This window comes from Macrobrachium nipponense, chromosome 4, assembly GCF_015104395.2.
Source record: "Macrobrachium nipponense isolate FS-2020 chromosome 4, ASM1510439v2, whole genome shotgun sequence".
Lineage (NCBI taxonomy): Eukaryota > Metazoa > Arthropoda > Malacostraca > Decapoda > Palaemonidae > Macrobrachium > Macrobrachium nipponense.
Window position 1 is genome coordinate 91,324,049 of NC_061100.1, and position 12,961 is coordinate 91,337,009.

The 12,961-nt window shown below is 37.8% G+C and overlaps 1 protein-coding gene across 3 annotated transcripts in view; it reads left to right on the forward strand.

The window, feature by feature from the left end:
* LOC135211014 (protein spaetzle 5-like) overlaps nt 1–12,961 on the forward strand; it is a 956,827-nt gene that overhangs the window by 91,193 nt on the left and 852,673 nt on the right. For all 3 annotated transcript variants that reach the window (XM_064244036.1, XM_064244030.1, XM_064244035.1), the window contains exon 2: nt 3,452–3,469. The gene's annotated coding sequence lies outside the window, so the exon portion shown is untranslated. The remainder of the gene's footprint in view (nt 1–3,451; nt 3,470–12,961) is intronic.

Here is a 12,961-nt window from a genome sequence, read left to right on the forward strand (position 1 = left end):
CTATCAACCTTTGATGAGCTTTTGCTACGACTTCATGACAAGCTACTCAAAGTAAATACAGCTTTCAGGAAATCTATTTCACCTGCTCAAAGAGTAGCAGTTACCATCAGGTAAGCAATGACAAAAATTTGCATATTGTATCATTTTAGTTTAGCTACCCATCTTGGGAGAGAAAAAGACCTCATCGCTTGTATGTACTCGCAAAAATATGAATGTTAAAAGTTGGACAAATGACACACACACACAAACATATATATATGTATATTATATATGTATATATAAAGTAATTCTATATCAATATTTTGTTCCGTGTTTATATGTTTATCATTCAAGTCCATGAGAAGCACTGCATGGTCTACTACTGCTCACTGCACAAGAGGTGGACAAAATCGCGTGGTGTGAAGACTCGTATTGAAATGATAGCCAACTGTCACCGCCAGCGGAGTGGATCCGCGCAAAGCCAGTGGGATACCGCTCATGCAAGGCGGTGCCACTCTGGCGAAAAATCTGCTCCCCTCTAGTGTGAAAGGCTTCATATAATCTATCAGTCGATTAATAAAGGCGGATTCGCACCGCTTGCAGCAGCAGATTAAAAACGCATAGTGTGAAGGGAGCCTTAGAGTTGTGGGGCAACATGAACCACATGGTGTAACATAGGTCTAAAATGAGTAGCGACAGTGAAATTATCTTTTAAACCATATATTTTATACTTGTTAGAGGAATATTTGGATTTTCATAAAAATGAAATTATTGAAGTTATAATTTTTAACCACTTCAACAATTATGGCTTACTAGCAAATATTTGCCTATGCAGTTATTCATTTCTTAAAGTTAAGACACTTTGTTCCTAGGCCTAGTTGCATTAGGTTTCTTTACTTACTATAAATGCATTATACTTAGCATTCACATCGTTATATTAATAATGAAAATTATCATCATTATTTTTTATTCCTCCAAGAACAGGTAGAATCTCTACATATAAATTCTTTAGTGGCAGATTACATCTCAGAAGGCTTAGATTATTTTTTGAGGCCTATAAGTTATTCCCCCCAGATGCTGAAGCCTTGCCGAGGATGGGGGGCTTCGGTTCAGCAGCCAGGCCCTGATGCCTGGTGGGAACTGCTTTCTCGCTGGGCCTTGGTGCCCAGCTGTTGATCCAACTAAATAAGTCAGCCCTTTTCCTTATACCAAAAACATTTCATCCTTCTGTTTCCTCTCCCTATAAGGTGTGGGCTTTATGTTGATGACTTTGGATTGGTTTCAGACATGATTTGGATTTTTTTGTTGGATTTGATGGAGGGTGAGGATGGTTGGCATGCCACTACACCCAAGGAACTCGAGTACCTAACGTGGCTGAGCGAGGGGAAAGTTTAGATGTCAAACCCTGCTCCTAGTGCTGGGTCTGATCTCACAGACATCATGACGCCTTAAGCACTGAGGGTGGGGTGTATATCTGGGTGGTACCCCTAGGGCAGCCCTGTATGGTATAGCACTTTCCTCTAAATGTGGCTCCATGGTGGGTGGGGTCTACCTGGATGAATCATCAATTCTTCGTCTTAATGACATTAGTAAAACCTTCTGTTGATGACTCAGGCAAGGAAGGATAAGGACAAGGAAAAAACTTGTAATTCATCCATTGTAATTTTGGAGCCTTTTTCAAATGAGCTCCTTGTTACAAAAATTTTGCATGTGAAACCAGTCCCTTTAGACTGGAATTATGAAACAGTATTTAATGAATTTTGTGAATATGGGAACATTAAAGAATTACAGAATAGACTTGGCAAAGATTATGGTTTTTTTGAATTCTGGATATTTTTCAACAATGAATCGGAAGCTCACAGAGCCTTTAGAGAATTTAGGTCAGATTCTATGAGTGTTGGACTTGTAGAGGCGGAAGAGGTCCCTAGGTATCTTGAAATTTATAGACCACCAAATGAAATTGAAGATCCTTGTAGAATAAGCAAAATCTCCAGATCACCAGACCCAGCTAAGTGGTTAATAATTACAAAGCATGGTGAGAGAGGCAACCTCTTCAAGGTGAAAAGGTTGGTAAGCCAGAAGATCGGCAATGTTGGGAGTCCAGAAGTAACTTGCTTTGGGTGTAATAGTTTTTTAGTTCATACCAAGACCAATGTTCAATCGGTTATGCTCCTAAATTTGAAGCTTGATCCCGAGGGTATGATAAAAGAGGTAAAACCTCACTATAATTTTAATTATGTAAAAGGTGTTATATTTAATGAAGATTTACATGAAATGGATGAGGAGGAAATTTTGGAAATGTGTCCAGATGTGGTTTGGAAGGTTTTTAAAGTGCCCCGCTCTTCGATGCTAATTTCAACATTTGTAAGTTCTTTTTTGCCGTTAGAAATTGTTCTTGACAGTGAAATTATGAAAGTTCGTCCTTCTAGACTGAGAGTGCTCCAGTGCTTTAAATGCTTTGGTTTTGGACACTCCTCTAATGTTTGTACCAGGAATAAACTTTGTGAATCGTTTGGCCAGCCTGAGCACGAGGAATGTTCTGGTCTGGTAATTTGTGTAAACTGTAAGGGTGAACATCGAGCCCGTGATAAGAAATGTAGTGCATTCAAGAAAGAACAAGAGGCATTACCGCATTGCCTCACCCAAGAACACATAGCTGGGGTGTAATGTACCCCAGTACATTCCCCCAAAACACATACATGGGGTGTCTGTTACCCCATGCTATGTATATATAGTGTAGTAACAAACATTGGGTGTTCTAGACCTAAAACAAGAATATAAAAAAAAACAAAGAGCACCAAATATGCACACGCACTACCACTTGGAGCAACCCTCAAACTAAGCACACACACAGAGGCTAGTTGCTATTAGCACCCAAAGCAGAGTTATCCTATTTTGTTTTTTTGCAGGGGTGGCCATAACCCCATGTTTGTGTGTCAGGGTTAAGAGATTAAGAGACTACTGATGAACCAAGACACACTGTTTTACCCCCTCCCCCTAAAGGATGGGAGAGTAACTATTGGGAGCGCGTCACTCTTTAACCATAGCTTTCAATTTTAACATTTGTTGAACCTGCATCAAGTAGCCGCAGATGAAGCTAATGACGGAGGATAAAGTACTTAAAAAATTGATTTTATCATAAAAATCATTATTTTGACAAATTATCCACTTGTCATTTGCTAGATTACATACGTATACTAACATTCACCGATCACCACCTTACCTCTATGACAAATATTTGCATGTATTAATTTGTGGTTTGAATTTTCCTTGTCTTACTTTTCAGGTTGGCAGTGTTTCAAGTTTTAGAATCGACATAATTTAGTTTTATTTTCCCTTAAAGCTGTATTTTGTATACAGTCATATAATTTTTATCGTTTTGACTGTAAAGTTTTATATTGAGTCATAAAGCTATTTGTATTATTTGAAATACAGTGGAATGTGTAATAACGTTATTTCTTTTCGTTTCCAGGTTTGCTACCGAAATAAGGTAAGAAGCCATAGATTTTGTGAGCCAAGACATAGATTTAGGGTTACCAGATGAGACCTGTTCAGATTCAGGGTTACCCGATGAGACCTATTCCTAAGATTTTTTCTGTAGAGTACTACAGACAACACAATTATTATAAAATTTTAACACTAGTGCTTGTAATAGGTTACCTCTTCGGGGTCTGTCTTGCAGGGTGTTGTCCACTGTCATATGAACAGTGAGCAATATATTTTGTTCTCTGTAATGGGTATGTATTTCCGTGTGTGCTCCTGTATTTGCAACATTTTACCATGGCATATCCCAAATACATATATATTTATATTTGAAATTATGTGCTTATATTTTTATGTACGGTATTTTTAAGTTATTATAGATGTTTCTATACATTGTTAGAATATTTAGATAGAATGGTCTTGGCTTATAAATCTATGACTGATATCTAAATAAAGAGAAAAATGTGGGTGCAATTAAGACATCAATTATGGCAATTGTGATCTTATTCCTTGATAGATATATTTTATCATCAATATTCAATAGAATAGAAGTATAATTTCTTGGATAAGTGACAGTCCTTAAAACTGATACCATCCAACAAGTTTTTCCGATAGATCGTAGGTAGGAGAAAGGAAACCCCCGCAATATCAGATAATTTTAGCTGTAATTAACAGAGGTTGACTTTAGTGCAAAAACAAGATTGTGGTTACTGCGGCATTCATACTATACCTGTTGAATCGTGGGTGAACTCCGTGTAAAAGCTTTGACAAACTTCTGCCTCTATGCTTATGAATATATTTTTTTTTTTTGCTGCTTCTGCCTAGGGTTTGTGCATACTACGTGTCTCTTGGGATTGCGTAAGTAGCATTTCGATGTTACTGAAAAATTGTGATTGGCTTGCCCCTCAGTAGATTTAATAAGAAAGGTATCAGCTTTGGGGTCTGTCTGTCAAATAAAGAAGTCATATCTTCAGTGTTAATGTTTTAAAATATTCAATTTAAGATTTTGTTTATAATTTGGGAAGATTAGAAGACTGAGTATAAACAAATTTCTCTTTATTCGGATCTTATCTACAGACATTTCTTCGCATCATTAAGGAACTATAAAGGTATGTGAATTTAATCAATTTTTTGTTTTTATAACAATGCAATTAGTTTTATACAGGTTTTAAGATTTGGACTGTGTTCCATGGTCCATTCCGCCGACTGCAGTGCAGTGGATTATTTGTTAATTGCGCTAATTAGGTTAGTTGTGGGTTGTTTGCAGCGAACTCATTTGTCGAAGAAAGCAAATTAAATGAAAATAGAGTGAAGTAAGGTTGACAGGCATAATGTTTAGTGGGAATGAGAGGCCTTATTAAGCATAATGCTTCTAGGGCTTGTAGGACCACACACAAGTTACAATTCAAAGCAGGGCTGCGTGGAAGTGGTGTCAGAAAGCCGTCTTCTGTCATTTCTCAGCGCGTTGGCTAATATGTTACATCTTGCATGTTCTTTTAGGCGATGTCTTGCAGGTACCTTCATGCTTGATTTAAGGTTTGCCAGTAATATTGGCAACTTTATTGCTTAGTTGGGACCATAGACTTCTTGTAAAGAGGACTAGCGACTCCAATGCTCGGGTCCTCAAGGTCGGGTCCCGGGGAATAACCCGCTCTGTAACAAACGCTCTTACATTAACTTTGTGTGGTTTACTTAAGCTGTTTTCAATACGATATTTGATTTTAAAAACGGAAAGTCTTTTATCACTGTTTTCTATTAAACAGTATTTAAATATTATTTTGTTATCAAAGCTTAGGGTAAAAAAAAGTTAGATTTTTTGCCTTTTACTCTAATTTTAATACACGAAATTAGTACAATTATTAAGTAAATATGCAATATTTTTTATATAGGAATGATAAACATGATACAAATATAGGAAAAAGTATCAATTACAAGAAAAGAAAAGCAAATAATCGTGAATATGACAGGGCTTGATAAATTTACGTAGTATTTTAGTTCCAGTATATAAGGAGAAATAAGTCAGTGTAAATATTTTTTTGAAAAATAAAGAAAACATCTAAATTGCTGTTTTCAGTTACCCATTAATTTTAATTTGATTGCTTTTCTCGTCGTCTAAAGAACCTAGTTCATTCTCTCGATCAGAATTGTTTACATATGCCATCAACAAAATATTTTTGAGAGATTGACAAGCTCTCTTGATTTTTGCCAAAGAAGAATCAATCATGTCTAAAAGCTTAGCCATGTAATTTCTACAATATTTTCTCGGCTCAATTTCTCAAACAAATGGAATGCACTATGAACATAGAACACTAAGTCAAAAATTCACTTGAAATGTTACCTTCACTTGCATTTATGAACAAGATAACCAGCAATAAAAGCAGCCTTTTGTTTGAATGGATATGAGGAATCGAGTAATTCTCCAGTGCAGCAAGTTTGGAAACTTTCTAAAAGGTTAATTAGTATCCTCTTCACACAGCTCATCTTCACAGCTGGAGCACCCAGTGCATGGGGATCCGAATTGCTATTATGTTTTCTTATAGCATCATGCTTGACCACTTTGTGCAAACGCTGAACTGTACTAGCAACAAGGACATTCTTACTTTACTAGCAACAAGGACATCCTTGACATAAATGTAAACTTCAAATGTTTTGCCTTTTGTATTTTCTCAAGGTCCTCTTGAGAAATTTTTGGACAAGCCAGGCAGCGGTTTGATAGAAATTTTTATGTTAAGGATGTCTTTGTTGCTGGTAAAATTAAGCGTTTGCATCAAGTGATCAAGTATGAAGAAAACATAATAGCAATTCGGATCCCCATGTACCTTGGTGCTTAAGCTTTGAAGAGGATATTACCTTAAAGAAAGTTTCCAAATTTACAGCACTGGAGAATCACTTGATTCCTCAGAAACATCGAAACAAAAGGTTGTTTTTATTGCTGGTTATCTTGTTCATAAATATGGGGTAACAGATGAGGAACTGAATCGTGGTGGCCTTTGTGTTCCTACATTTGACATAGTGTTCTTTGTTCAAAGTGCATTCCATTTGTTTGAGAAATTAAGTGAGCAGAGAAAATATTGCGAAAATTACGTGGCTAAGCTTTTTGAAATGATTTATTCTTCTTTGGCTAAAAACAAGAGGGCTTGTAAATCTCTAAAAAATATTGTGTTCAAAGCATATGTAAACAATTCCGATCGAGAGAATGAACTAGGTTGCATAAGACAACGAGAAAAGCTATCAAATTAAGATTATGAGTAACTGAAAATATGAATTTATATGTTTTCTTCATTTTTCCATAGCATTTTTTACCGATTTATTTATAAAATACTTCGTAAATTTCAAGATATGGCGTAAATTTCAAGACCTGCCATATCCTAGATTATTTGCTTTTCTTTTCTTTTATTAATTGATACTTTTTCCTATATTGGTATCATATGATTATCATTCTTATATAAAGAAATATTGTATCTATTTAATAATTGTAATACTGATTTCTTGTATTAAAATTAGAGTAAAAGCCGCCCCCTATAAAAAAGAAAAAAAAATTTTACTCTAAGCTTTGATAACAAAATAATATTTAAATGATGGTTATTAGAAAACAATGATAAGTCTTTACTTGTTTTGGAAATCAAGTATGATAAAAAACTTAAGTAAACCGCAAAAAGAAAGTTAATGTAAGAACGTTTGTCAACGCGCGCGCTATTCCTGTTTGGGACCCGAGCTTGAGGACCCAAGCATCGGATTCGCTAGTCTTCTTTTCAAGTTGTCTATGGTGGGGGCATAATTGCTACAGGAAAAAAGGGGAACACGATGCTGCAGTATAGTGCGATGCTTGGAAAGGTGGTTGGGTTTTGTAAAGTCATCCTAAGATTTCAACCCTGAAGTTCCTTCTGTACCCTAACGCAGCTGTAGCAGCAGATTCAAGAGAAGGCCGATGGGTCTCCACTCCAGTGACCAATTACTGTAAGTCTCTCTGTGCAGTATTATCTTTGCATTTTTATTGTAAATTTAGTTGCAAAGAATTCTCTCAGTTAGGTTTCAGATATATGTATATATTGAAATACCTCAACTTCATTTGATATTAAGCACTCTATTGAAACTTGACCATGTTAAACCAAAATTAAAACAACTTAATGAAATAAACAGTAGCGCCAAGTGCCGTATTCCTTCATGTATGTAGCATGATAAACGTCAAGTAGCTGTCAAAAAGTAAATTGGCTATATTTTTTACAATTTCAGATTTGAAAGAATTGTAGTTGGTTGGGTGCTCTTCTTGGCCACATAATTTCTCCATCGTAGAGAATTTAAAGTACATTCGTGTATGATGCAAGTAAGTACTAGTTTGTTCTGTGTATATTATGGTCAGGTGAACCTTGTTCATATGAAACTCGCCGATGGGGGGGGGGGTCGTTAACTTTAAATTCAAGTTTCCAAAAAACATGGTTTTCATTGGAAAACGGTAACAAAAGGTAAAAGAAAGTACAAAAATCAGATTTCCGTTACAAGAAAACTAAAAATATAGTAACAAGTAAATGAATAAATAAATAGATAAGAATATAAGTAGATTTTAAAATACAAAGCAAATTGCTCTAGGGTAGTAATGCATGGCATCTTCGCTTGAACGTTTTAAGGTTGCTAATGCGCAACTTCCTCAGGGAGACATTTCACGGTTCAACGATGTGTATCATGTAGGGGGGTAGTGCCGTCAGTTTACTTCATGCGGTGCACTGTAGACATTACTTTGTAGCGTGCCTTCGGCCCCTAGCTGCAACCCCTTTCGTTCCTATTACTGTACTTCCTCTCATATTCTCTTTCTTCATCTTACTTGCCATCCTCTCCTAACACTTGATTCATAGTGCAGCATTGTGATTTTCCTCCTGTTACACCTTTCAAACCTTTTACTGTCAATTTCCACTTTAGCGCTGAATGACCTTATAGGTCCCAGTACTTACCCTTTCGCCTGAATTTTATATTCAACTCAACTCAGCGGTGTATAGATAATAGACCCCTGGAACTGAGAAGTTTGATACCGAGACACAGTTACAGTAGTGCCTCAGGATACAAAATTATTCCGTTCCAAAGCAGCCATTGTAACCTGATTTTTTCGTATCTCGAACTACGTTTTACATGTAAATTGCCTAATTCGTTCCAAGCCCTACAAAAACACCACAGTAAATTTTATTTTAAAGCTAAATTGACCAATAAACAATGAAATACAACAATTTGGACCATTCAATACCTAACATAACCTATACTGTACCTGTAAATAAAGTGTATTAGTGTACAAGGTACAAGAAATACTGTACGTACATAAGTAGTAAAATGTGGAACTTACCTTTTGAGTGAGGAAACACATTAAAAATGGCAGAAAACATTAACTCTAAAGTTTACAAAACACATTAACACATGGCAGAAAACATTAACACTTAACTTTACAAAAAACTTAAAATTGAATATAATTTTTTTGTCTTTTTCTGATTTCTACATTTTTGTTACTTTTTTATACTTTACTTTTTTTTTTTTTTTTTTTTTTTTAATTTCAATTTCTTCATCACTTTCAACTCTGTTTTTTTGTAACACTTGGGTCTTCCTGTTTGCTTACTACTACTAAAGGCCTTTAAAAAAAATAACAATCCAAGGAAGATTTCTTCTGCCTGCTTTTCAAAATGTTCCTGAAACGACTCGGGCAAACATCATCGAACTGCGCAAGCATACGACCTGTGTAAGCCTTTTTGGGGTGTCTCTTTTCTACAAATTATTGCACTTTATGAAAAGCAGCTAGAGCATCCTTAATTTCTGCCGTTGTCATAGGGTCCTCCTCCTCCTCCTTGCCGCTGCTAGAGAACTCTTCTTGAACGACGTTATGTTGCATGGCCTCCAATTCCTTCAGGTCATCCGTCATAAGCTCCTGTGCTCCTCAAGAAGGTCATTGATGTCATCCTCGTCAACGACCAGCCCCATGGACTTGCCCAGTGCAACGATTTCGTCAAGATCTGGTTGCGAAACAGTTTCAGGATCGTCAGCTGTTTCTGAATCTGCAGCACCAGCTTCGCACAAGTTGAATCCCTCGAAGTCTCCGGCGGTTACGGCATCAGAATTCAAGGTTCGCCTCGAAACCTCCTGCCAAGCTTGATCGATGAGTCGGATGCATATCACGACATCGAAATGCTCCTTCCAAAATTCATGCAAGGTGAGGTTTGTGGTATCGGTGATGTCGAAACATCTCTTGAAAAGATGTTTTGTATCCAGCTTCTTGAAGTTCAATATCACTTGCTGGTCCTTGGGCTGGAGGAGAGGGGTGGTGTTAGGCGGAAGATGAAGAACCTTGACGAAAGAATACTTTGCTTGGATATCTTCCTCGAGGCCAGTAGGGTGAGCAGGAGCATTGTCCAACAACAGCAGACATTTCAGAGGAAGGCACTTCTCTTCCAAGAATTTCTTCGCTGTTGGGCCAAAACACAGATTTACCCACTCGGTGAACAAAAGCCTCGTTACCCAGGCTTTTGCATTAGCCCTCCACATCGCTGGAAGCTTCTCCTTTAGCACTTTGTGGGCCTTGAAGGCTCGAGGAGTCTCAGAATGATACACAAGTAGGGGTTTGACCCTACAATCCCCACTGGCATTTGAACAAAGTGCAAGTGTAAGCCTGTCTTTCATAGGTTTATGCCCGGGTAGCTTCTTCTCTTCCTCCGTGATGTACGTCCGACGAGGCATTTTTTTTTCCAATAAAGGCCAGTCTCGTCAAAGTTGAAGACTTGCTGAGAACTGTAGCCTTCCTTGATCGTCATCTCGTCGAACGTCATAATAAAGGCTTCTGCCGCTTTCGTGTCCGAGCTGGCAGCCTCCCCATGCCGCACCACTGACTGGATGCCAGTCCGTTTACGGAAGTTATCAAACCACTCCCAAGAAGCCTTGAAATCTGGGGTTGCCATCGATGTCCCTTCTCCTCCATCGCTTTCGTCCGGGGCAATCAGATCACCGAAAATAGTGCTGGCCTTCTGGCAGATTGCCATCTTCCTTATCGTATTGCCAGCGATTGTCTTTAACCCATACAAGAAGCAGCCTCTCCATCTCATCATGCACGTGGCTCCTCTTGTTGGACAAATTGGTCACGCCCTTGGAAGGTGTAGCTGCTTTGATGGCTTCCTTCTGCTTAAGGGTGGTGCCTATCATTGACGGATTTCGGCCGTATTCCTTAGCGATCACACTCAACTACATGCCAGCTTCATACTTTTTATTGATCTCCATTTTTGTCTCCATAGAAAGCATTCTCTTCTTTCCGTGAACTTCAGCAACATTCTTGGGACAGTACACAAAGAAAGCGAAATCACTAAAACGAATTTACGTTAACAAACGAAGTATATGTGAACGAACGAATTCCGCGTGCGTACGATAAAACTGATGCGACAAAATGGTTGAAGGATGCCTTTACATAGAGAATGATGGGACAGATGCTGACCAATAGGAGAGCAGGATCTTACGGCGGTGACTAGCATCAGGAACCAATGGGAGAGCTGGAGGATGGTGGCGAGTCTTCTCAGTTCGCAGCGCGCAAGTTTTAAAATTGTTCTCGGCGGTCCGGGTGAATCCCAGACTTTACAGTACACCCTTTCGCAACCTGAATTATTTTCATATACAGAAACAAAAAATCTTCGTCTTTGCTTTCGTAACCTGGATTTTTCGTAAGTAGGGACTTTCGTATGCCGAGGTTGCACCGTTAATGATGCTGCTGTTCAGCAGATATGGGCATTCCTGCCAGGAAAAGAGGATCAGGGATGAATTGTGAATGTGGAAAACCTCTTTTAAAATAAAATTTATTAAAAATTTACTAACAAAGAGACCATCTGTCCAGAGGTCAAGTCATAACTGTTGATGTTAGGAAACAAACCTACCACCATGAACTACTCTGTGTGAGAGGGGTAAATGTTTGACAGAGGAAGAAGTCCACACTGAAGAACAGCACTAGTAATTGAAGGACAAGTAACCTACAACAGGCTGCATTGATTTTAACTCTGTTATGAGTAAATGAGCCTTATGTACAATACCTAACTTCCTTGCAGCAGTTGCTGACTCTTATCCCCATGTCACGATTGAGACTTTTTCATCTTCATTTCTCACAAGTAGAGTTGACTAGACCCTCAAGTTTGGACCAAAGGTTTATACTGAGCAATTTTGTGTTTTTCAGGCCGGCAGCCATATCACTAAGTCTTGCATACTCTAAAAATAAGTATTAGTACATCAGCTAGGACCACTTTCTTTGTAACAACACCCCCCTCCCGGGACTTGACTTCATTGTGATTTTCTGTTAGCTTGGGTCATGGCATAGTAGAACAAAATTTCCCACAAAAAATACTCATTTGGAGTAGAATAGATTATCAATTTTGATTATGCTCTCCATAAATTATTGAAGGTGCCCAGATGTTCACCTTTTTTAAATGTTTGTTTCCTAAATACCCATATCAGATTTATTTCATGCCATAATCATTTTGAAAGCACCATCTGAGGCACTTCTAGATGAACTAATGCAAACTAGATGAACTAATGCAAAACCAGAGCATTGTGGAATACATTGATAGCTACATTCACTTCGGAGACAGTTCCGAAAGGTGAGCTTGGCAAGACCAGTATATTCCGGATCAGTTACATGGATAACGTGTGGCTTGCAGTTAATTTGCAATAATCCATAAAAAAAAAACAATTATTTTCAAAACGACCACAGCATACATCTCATAACAACTTGATAACTGAAGCTGGAGCATTTAGTGTTGTTGAAATTCGTAGCCTATGAAGGTTTCCGTTTATTAACTGCACATACGCTAAGATAAGGATTAATTGTAACCTGTTTCCGACATATGATGCCTTTTATTGTGTCCATATTTCTCGACATTGGACTAAAATGCACAGATTAAAGTAAGATTATCGAAATATAAACACTTCTAGAGACGCAACAAACGGGAATTAATCTTCATTTGGATCTTTTCTCCTGCAAATCAGTCGGTCAGCACTGCCAACTCACAGGACTTCGTAACGTTTCTTGTGGTTTAAGTCATATGCAGATTTGGCTCCATCGGAATTTATCCGTAATAAATCCTGTATCAGTTGATCACGCTGGTTAGTGGGTTGGATGACATTATTCTCAGCTTTGCCTTCCAGTGTTTGACGCAGCTTAAGTTGAAAGGCAGCTTGAACCGAAACGCTGCTTAAATGAAACCGAAAAGAAAAAGATATGTGAATGTATAGATTAAACCCAGGTAATTACGGCAGACAATGATGTACACGAGTGTATATGTCATAATTACCTGAAAAGGGATTAATGTAATCCGAAACTGTAGTAATACAATAAACCTCTTTTGAGACATACTGTGGTTTAATCAATACAGTAATACTAGTAGTAATAGTAGGTAGTAATGGTAATGAAAACAACCCACAAATAGTCCATCTGTGTCAACACCCACTTAACAGCACGAGATTCCAGGTTGTTCTGCCCTTCTCGTTTACCCTGTTC